The following is an 8,664-nucleotide window of genomic DNA, read 5'->3' on the forward strand; positions in this document are numbered from 1 at the left end:
CCACGTTGTTCATGCGTTGCTCGTACTGAAGCGTCTTTGATGGCGAGCAACGTAGTTATCATAGATGTGTTAGGGTTAGCATAGCTCTTCGTATAACATGCTTACGTAGTGCAACCCTTGCATATCTAGCCGCCCTCACATCTATCTTAGGTGTGGGGGCGGCACCCCGCTTGATCATTATTTAGTAGATCTGATCCGTTACGATTGCTCCTTGTTCTGCAAGGATTAGTTTAATATCTGCAATAGTTAGGCCTTACAAAGGGGGGGAGGATCCAGCGGCACGTAGGGTGGCGTTCGCAAGTCCTAAACAGGATGTTCCGAGGATCAACTTCATGTTGGTTTTTAGGCCTTGTTTAGGGTCGGCTTACGATCACCGTGCGTGGCCGCGAGGCCCAACCTGGAGTAGGATGATCCGATTATGCGGTGAAAACCCTAAATCGTCGTAGATCTCATTAGCTTTATCTTGATCAAGCAGGATCACCATATATTCGTGCACCCCGTACGAATCATGGGTGGATCGGCTCTTTGAGCCGATTCACAGGATAACCTGAGAGCCGATCGAGGCTCGTATTTAATGTTTACGTGTATGCCATGCAGGAAACTAAGCGAGGCATCCCCATCACCTTCCTGACCAGGTATAGGTCAGGTGGCACGCCCTTGCACTTCGCATCGGACGTGTGACCAGAAGAGCATTGCGGGCCGTCGCTCGGAGGGGTCTCAGCCAGCCGCAGCTCTAGGCTCTTCCCGGCTCTACCGTGTTGACAGTCGCTGCCCGCCGGTGGGTTTTGGCAATCAACACATTCTGGCACGCCCGGTGGGACAATCGTCTACATCAACCACATCGCCATCTACATCTGAGATGGCGGATGGCACGCCAGTCACCTACGAGGAGCTGCCTGACGAGCTCAAGAAGAGATATGACGAGATCAAGGTCACCCTCGAAGCCGACCTCTTCGGCTCTTTTCAGAGAACCCGTTCCCATGGCATCAGATGGAAGGGATTCTCACCGCAAGGTGCACTCGATGGGATAGACCTCTCTGCCCCGTCGGAGGAACGCACCAGGGGCCTGCGGCAGGAGATCAACTACTTGGTGGCTCACTCGCTACACCGCCACTCTGAGAACCTGGTCAACGTGTTGGAGCGTGTCGCTCTGCGCGTGATCCAGGAGATCATGAGCCACCAGTACTCGCCGTCAGGACCAGCTCACGGGACGCATCAAGGAGAGTTGCCACTCCAGTCCCGTCCACCGCTGCCATATGCGTTGGCAGCACCGGAGATGCCGGCTACACCGGCATTCGTCGTCTACAAGATCGGTGGTGACCCTAGTGACTACCAGTTCTTGGCTGAGGCACCTAAGGAGATCCCTCAAGGATACGCGTGCACGTATGTGCCAGATTGTGGCAACTGGGCACTCTCAAACCAGGCCACAACATCAGGGACTCCGGCGAAAACAGGAGGAACGTCGGCAACAGAGCTTGAGAAGCAGACGTGGCTAACTAAGTACGCCACCCCGACGAAACTCCAGAGCCCAGCTCCTGCAGTCGGCTCAGAGCTGGAAAAGCAAACATGGCTGGCTAAGTACGCCACCCCGGCGAATCTTCAGAGTGCAACTCCTGCAGCCAGCACAGCGGATCAGATCAGTACCATACTGAGAGACCAGTTCGGCATGGTGCCGAAAAGAAGGGCAATCGGCTATTCCAAGCCGTACCCCGACGAGTACGAGATGATCCCGCTGCCACCTAAATATCGGCTCCCTGACTTCTCCAAATTCAGTGGATCAGATGGCTCCAGCTCCATCGAGCACGTCGGCCGATATTTGGCGCAACTAGGACCGGCTTCAGTGTCGGATCAGCTACGCGTGAGGCTCTTTTCACAGTCCCTCACGGGATCGGCTTTTGGATGGTACACCTCTTTGCCAGCAAACTCCATCCGGTCTTGGAAGCAATTGGAAGAGCAGTTCCATATGCAATACCATTCAGAAGCTTCCGAGTCCAGCATTGCCGATCTAGCACAACTACGTCAGAAGCGCGGAGAAACGGTGACAGAGTACATCCAGCGCTTCAGGAATCTTAGGAACCGATGTTATTCGGTTCGTATAACTGAAAAGGAAACGATCGAGTTGGCGTAGCTGGCCTTGCAACCCAGCTCAAGGACATGGCCTCCCAAGCAGATTATCCTCGCCGGGCGCACATGGTTCAGAAACTATCAGCATATGAACAGCGCCACCCGGACCTGTACCAAGACAAGTTCAAGCGTGCGATAGTCCTGGTCGATGCGAGAGGAAGACGAAGTTCCTGCGGGAGACCAAGAAGTAGCGATGGCTGAGTGGACTCGGGGAGGAACCCCCGTGTCCTGCAAATGGGTAAAGCCACCAGGGCCGCCCAGGGGATTTGATTTTGACGTGACCAAGACTGAACAAATCTTCGACCTCCTGCTCAAGGAGAAACAGTTGACGATTCCTGAAGGTCTCAAGTTCCCCACGGCGCAAGAGCTGAACGGAAAGCCGTACTGCAAATACCACAACTCGCTCTCCCATGCCACCAACGACTGCAGGGTGTGATGTCAGCACATCCAAGCGGCGATAGAGAAGGGGCGTCTAATTTTCAACCAGTACACCATGAAGGTCGACGCCCAACCCTTCCCCGCCGTTAACATGGTGGAAGTCACCTACCCTGAGGGTTGCCAGCCAGGTCCCTCGTTCAGCATCAACATGGTAGGACCTGGGAACCACTCTGGCAAGGATGGAGATGAGGGCAGCTGCTCTCATAGCAAGGACACAGAGGAGGCCGCTCCACGCGATCGGCTCCATCATGATGGCAAGCGCTACGTCACAGAGGGAGAAGTGAAGAACATAAGATATCAACGACCTCTCTCTGATCACCTCCTCAACAAATATGTGAATCAGTATGACCAACACCGACGGTCCAACTATGATGATGAAGGAGATCGTCTGGCTAGAGAAGCCAGAAGGCATCGTCGGCATGATCGCGATGAGGAGGAGCACGAGCGCCGTGCCACGGACAAATCAAGGGGGCAAGATGACAATGCCAGACACTGGGACTGCCCTTTCTTCAGACACTGCTGGGATTCAGGAATGAGCCGATTGCCCACAATCGGAAACTGCCCAGAATGCAACCAGAAGAAGAAGGAGGCAGCCAACGTTTCTGTGTTCAAGCGCTTAGGGCCTCTCCCGCTACAGAGCGAACGTGCTGAGTCCCCTCGGTGGGCAGATCTTGAGGATTCCGAAGACGAGGGACTAGAAGAAGAAGAAGACAGGTACCACCGTCCAAGGTGGTGCCCTGACGGACTCAGCCGTTCACAAAAACGCAGGGTTCAGCGGTTGCACGGCCTGGAGGAAGCCGAAAGGTTATACCTGCATACGCTAAGGAAGGCACGGCCTGATCTGGCTGCAAAGGTTCAGTGGACCCTGGACGAAGAGGGTCGTCCACGGAAAATGGAGTGGCGCCCCAAACAAAGGAGAGCCGATGATGAAACATCGGCTGGCACGAACATGGTGTTCATCCTCCCTTCGGAGTTCAGTGCTCCAGGGTTAGATGAGATATCCGTGGCACAACTTGACTGCGGCCCACGGCCGGTTATCTTTGAGAAGCCACGGGAAAAGAGCTACCGGCATCTGAAGGCCCTGTATTTGCGAGGATATATCGATGGGAGGCCTGTAAATAAGATGCTGGTGGACACCGGAGCGGCAGTTAACATCATGCCGTACTCTATGCTACGTCGGCTGGGACGCTCTAGCTCGGATCTAATCAAGACCAACGTGACATTGAGCGATTTCAACGGCCAAGCGTCTGAGGCACAAGGAGTTCTGAACGTGGATCTGACCGTAGGAAAGAAAACTATCCCTACAACGTTCTTCATCGTCGATAGCACGAGCAGTTATGCTGTGCTGCTGGGAAGAGATTGGATCCACGCCAACTGCTGTATTCCCTCCACGATGCACCAATGCATAATACAGTGGGATGGTGATGAGGTAGAGGTCGTCCAGGCCGATGACTCAGCCGAAGTTTCAACGGCTGGCATGAACGCATGGGAAGCAGCAGGCCAAGAACCCCTCTCGGGCATCAACTTGGACGACTGCGAGCGCATCGATGTGACAAAGGGAAGGGTTAAGCTGGTTTTATCCACCGGCTTGACCATGTAGTTGAAGCAAAGCGATGTGCAACTTGGCGAGGCTGATCCTTGTGATCGGCCCCAAAGGTCTATGAAGGGACATTACAGAACCTTCAGTTAGCGCTCCAATCATTATGGGGGCCGGTCCCAGCAATCGGCCAAAATTATCCTCACCACATGTTCTGCTTGTGCTCGCCCTTGACCCTATCAGGAGCCGACGTGCGAATTACAGAGCCGATATCTGCCATTCTTTGACAGATTCGGCTCGGGGGGCACCTAAACATGGGAACAGATGCAGGGGTACATGTGTGCAATGAAATACTGGGGGCCGATAGGAGAAAGTCGGCCAGTAAAAATTTTTTTACAGCCGATACAAGGGCATCGACTTTAGAATCGAGAAGCAGCCGATGCGTAGCCATCGACTCTAGTGGAATTATGCGATATTTATCGAGTCTCAACCAAATCCAGGCCAGCGGTGGTGCCTTTTGTTGCTTCGAGGGAATAAAACAATGGGAATTTCTTCAGCTGCTTCGAGCCGATCCGGGTTCCTGAACTTTTTTTTTGTCGAGGATTTCCAATATTTGGGGCTAGTTCAGCTGAAACGGAAGATTATCGGCTGTCTGAGGAAGAAAGAGGATCGGCTTTGGCGCATTCTCTCTGACATTCTCGCCTCAAGTAAGGCTCGGGGGGCAGCAGGCTCGAGTAAGGCTCGGGGGGCAGCAGGCCTGGTGGATACTCTGTTTAAAGAGCCGATGGGGATACCATCGGCTGATCCTTCATTGCAACCTTCTTCACAATGATGAGTACCGAAGAGGATTATTGGGTTTGGTTGGAAAAATTCAAAGGTTTTCCTGAAGATCCTGCATTTTCCACCAGATTTAGAAAATCATCAGTTGAAGAAGGGAAGGGTGAATTTCAAAGGACCGATACGGTGCTATCGGCTCATTACGCATTGGCAAAAGGGACGAATCGGCAAGGTCAGTAGAAGAGGAAATCGGCTCAATTGAACTCAGAAGAAATCGGCAAAATCAAATTGGGGAAAAGTTCTTCATTGATAGGCGAGATTTCTTACATAAAGAGCTAATTGTTCTTAAAGGGAAATACTAGGGGATACATTGCCCCATCTACTACTACTGGCCCTATTCTAGAGGTCCTATCTATGGGCCATCACTGCCCTCGTCGTCGCCGCTGTCGGCGCTGCTCCCGGCGGGCTCGTCGTCGCTCGTTGTCTTCATCTTCTTCGTCAGCGTCGTCCTCGTCGCTGTCGAAATCGCTAAGATTGCCCGGCCAAGGGCAGAACCGCTTGGCCGGCGGCTCGTCGGAGGAGCTGTCGTCGTCGTCCTCCTCCTCCTTTGCCTCTTCCTCCACCCCCTCGGAGGAGGTGAAGTCATCCCAGGAGAAGCGATCATCATCGCTCTCCTCCTCCGATTCCCCGTTGGCGAGGAAGCGGAGGTCGCTCTCCCCGTCCGTCGAGGATTGGTCGTCCTCGGACCAGATGGAAAAGTCGTGGTCTGACTCCTCCCCGGCCGCAATGGCGCGGCGGATGTTCGCCGCATGGACTTCTGCCGGGTTGTACTCCGGCGTCGGCTCACGGGATGTGGAGGACTGGCTGGAAGGATCCGATGGAGCAGAGGAGGAAGAAGACATGGTGGCAGGAGGGCTTTTGGAGTGCTAATGCGAAGGAAATGCAGAGGAGAACTGTTCGTAGCGGTTAAATAAAAGGGGATATAGTGGAAATTCAATGCCACAGCAGTTTCCGAGGAAGTGGTGCCTAAAGAAAAAAAAAACTGCTAGGTCACGCGGAGAAGTTGAGAAGGCAGGGCATCATGATGAAGGATACTGCAACGGTTCTGCCACGACATGACCCGACAAAGGAAAATGGAGTGATTTTGGAATTACCAATTCCAAAACCAGGGGGGCATGTGTTATCACCAGAATTTGACCGAGTCAGAGGTGGGCCACGATTGAGATAGACTTGAAGATATACATGGAAGGAAGAACAAGAATTGGCCTTATACACGAAGTTGGGCTGAATTGCCCATGTATCTGTAATTTAGTAGATCGCATCTTAGATTAAAAGTTAGAGTTTTACTCGTGCACGGTTAGGTGCACGTCCGAATTAGAAAGTCCGCTGGACTATAAATATGTATCTAGGGTTTATGGAATAAACAACAACTCACGTTCAACCCAAACAAACCAATCTCGGCGCATCGCCAACTCCTTCGTCTCGAGGGTTTCTATCAGGTAAGCGACATGCTGCCTAGATCGCATCTTGCGATCTAGGCAGCACAAGCTCCACGTTGTTCATGCGTTGCTCGTACTGAAGCGTCTTTGATGGCGAGCAACGTAGTTATCATAGATGTGTTAGGGTTAGCATAGCTCTTCGTATAACATGCTTACGTAGTGCAACCCTTGCATATCTAGCCGCCCTCACATCTATCTTAGGTGTGGGGGCGGCACCCCGCTTGATCATTATTTAGTAGATCTGATCCGTTACGATTGCTCCTTGTTCTGCAAGGATTAGTTTAATATCTGCAATAGTTAGGCCTTACAAAGGGGGGGAGGATCCAGTGGCACGTAGGGTGGCGTTCGCAAGTCCTAAACAGGATGTTCCGAGGATCAACTTCATGTTGGTTTTTAGGCCTTGTTTAGGGTCGGCTTACGATCACCGTGCGTGGCCGCGAGGCCCAACCTGGAGTAGGATGATCCGATTATGCGGTGAAAACCCTAAATCGTCGTAGATCTCATTAGCTTTATCTTGATCAAGCAGGATCACCATATATTCGTGCACCCCGTACGAATCATGGGTGGATCGGCTCTTTGAGCCGATTCACAGGATAACCTGAGAGCCGATCGAGGCTCGTATTTAATGTTTACGTGTATGCCATGCAGGAAACTAAGCGAGGCATCCCCATCACCTTCCTGACCAGGTATAGGTCAGGTGGCACGCCCTTGCACTTCGCATCGGACGTGTGACCAGAAGAGCATTGCGGGCCGTCGCTCGGAGGGGTCTCAGCCAGCCGCAGCTCTAGGCTCTTCCCGGCTCTACCGTGTTGACAGTCACTGCCCGCCGGTGGGTTTTGGCAGTCAACAGGCGCCATCTTCGTTTGTGAGCACGTCCGCAGGACAGTTCTTTTTGCGAGATACCGGCGAGAAACTCCAGCGAACCAGTGCACCGTCGACATCCCCTGAACCGCCGCAGTGAGCCGCCCCTCGTCTGCGCCTCGGCCGAGCCGGGAAGCGCCTGGAACGCCGCCGGCGAGATCGACCAGGCCGCAGCCTCCGTCACCACCATCACGGGCGCCACGTCACCATCGTCTCCTCGTCGCTGGCCACATCACCTGCCTGCATCAGCGCCACGCGTGCACCACGCGTACGCCCAGTCAGCGCCACCTGGGTAATCCCCTTTTTCTCTCTTTCTTCTTTCCAATTCCAGCAAATAAATCTGAGCCGTAGACGTTATGTTGATCATCCAACGGATCAAAGAGCGTGATCCGCGTGAAGAGGTATCAGCCAGTAGAAATGCGCCACGTGTCAGTGACACACCCTAGATTTCGTTTTAACATCAATTCGATAGTCCGCGTTTGTTGACTGCCAAAACCCACCGGCGGGCAGCGACCGTCAACACCGTAGAGCCGGGAAGAGCCTAGAGCTGCGGCTGGCTGAGACCCCTCCGAGCGACGGCCCGCAATGCTCTTCTGGTCACACGTCCGATGCGAAGTGCAAGGGCGTGCCACCTGACCTATACCTGGTCAGGAAGGTGATGGGGATGCCTCGCTTAATTTCCTGCATGGCATACACGTAAACATTAAATACGAGCCTCGATCGGCTCTCAGGTTATCCTGTGAATCGGCTCAAAGAGCCGATCCACCCATGATTCGTACGGGGTGCACGAATATATGGTGGTCCTGCTTGATCAAGATAAAGCTAATGAGATCTAAGACGATTTAGGGTTTTCACCGCATAATCGGATCATCCTACTCCAGGTTGGGCCTCGCGGCCACGCACGGTGATCGTAAGCCGATCCTAAACAAGGCCTAAAAACCAACATGAAGTTGATCCTCGGAACATCCTGTTTAGGACTTGCGAACGACACCCTACGTGCCGCTGGATCCTCCCCCCCTTTGTAAGGCCTAACTATTGCAGATATTAAACTAATCCTTGTAGAACAAGGAGCAATCATAACGGATCAGATCTACTAAACCATGATCAAGCGAGGTGCCGCCCCCACACCTAAGATAGGTGTGAGGGCGGCTAGATACGCAAGGGTTGCACTACACTAGCATGCTTAAACGAAGAACAATGCTAACCCTAACATATCTATGATAACTACGTTGCTCGCCATCAAAAGCGCTTCAGTACGAGCAACGCTTGAACAACGTGGAGCTTGTGCTGCCTAGATCGCAAGATGCGATCTAGGCAGCATGTCGCTTACCTGATAGAAACCCTCGAGACGAAGGAGTTGGCGATGCGCCGAGATTGGTTTGTTTGGGTTGAACGTGAGTTGTTGTTTATTCCATAAACCCTAGATAC

The sequence above is a fragment of the Lolium perenne genome, chromosome 1 (assembly GCF_019359855.2).
Source record: "Lolium perenne isolate Kyuss_39 chromosome 1, Kyuss_2.0, whole genome shotgun sequence".
Classification (NCBI taxonomy): domain Eukaryota; kingdom Viridiplantae; phylum Streptophyta; class Magnoliopsida; order Poales; family Poaceae; genus Lolium; species Lolium perenne.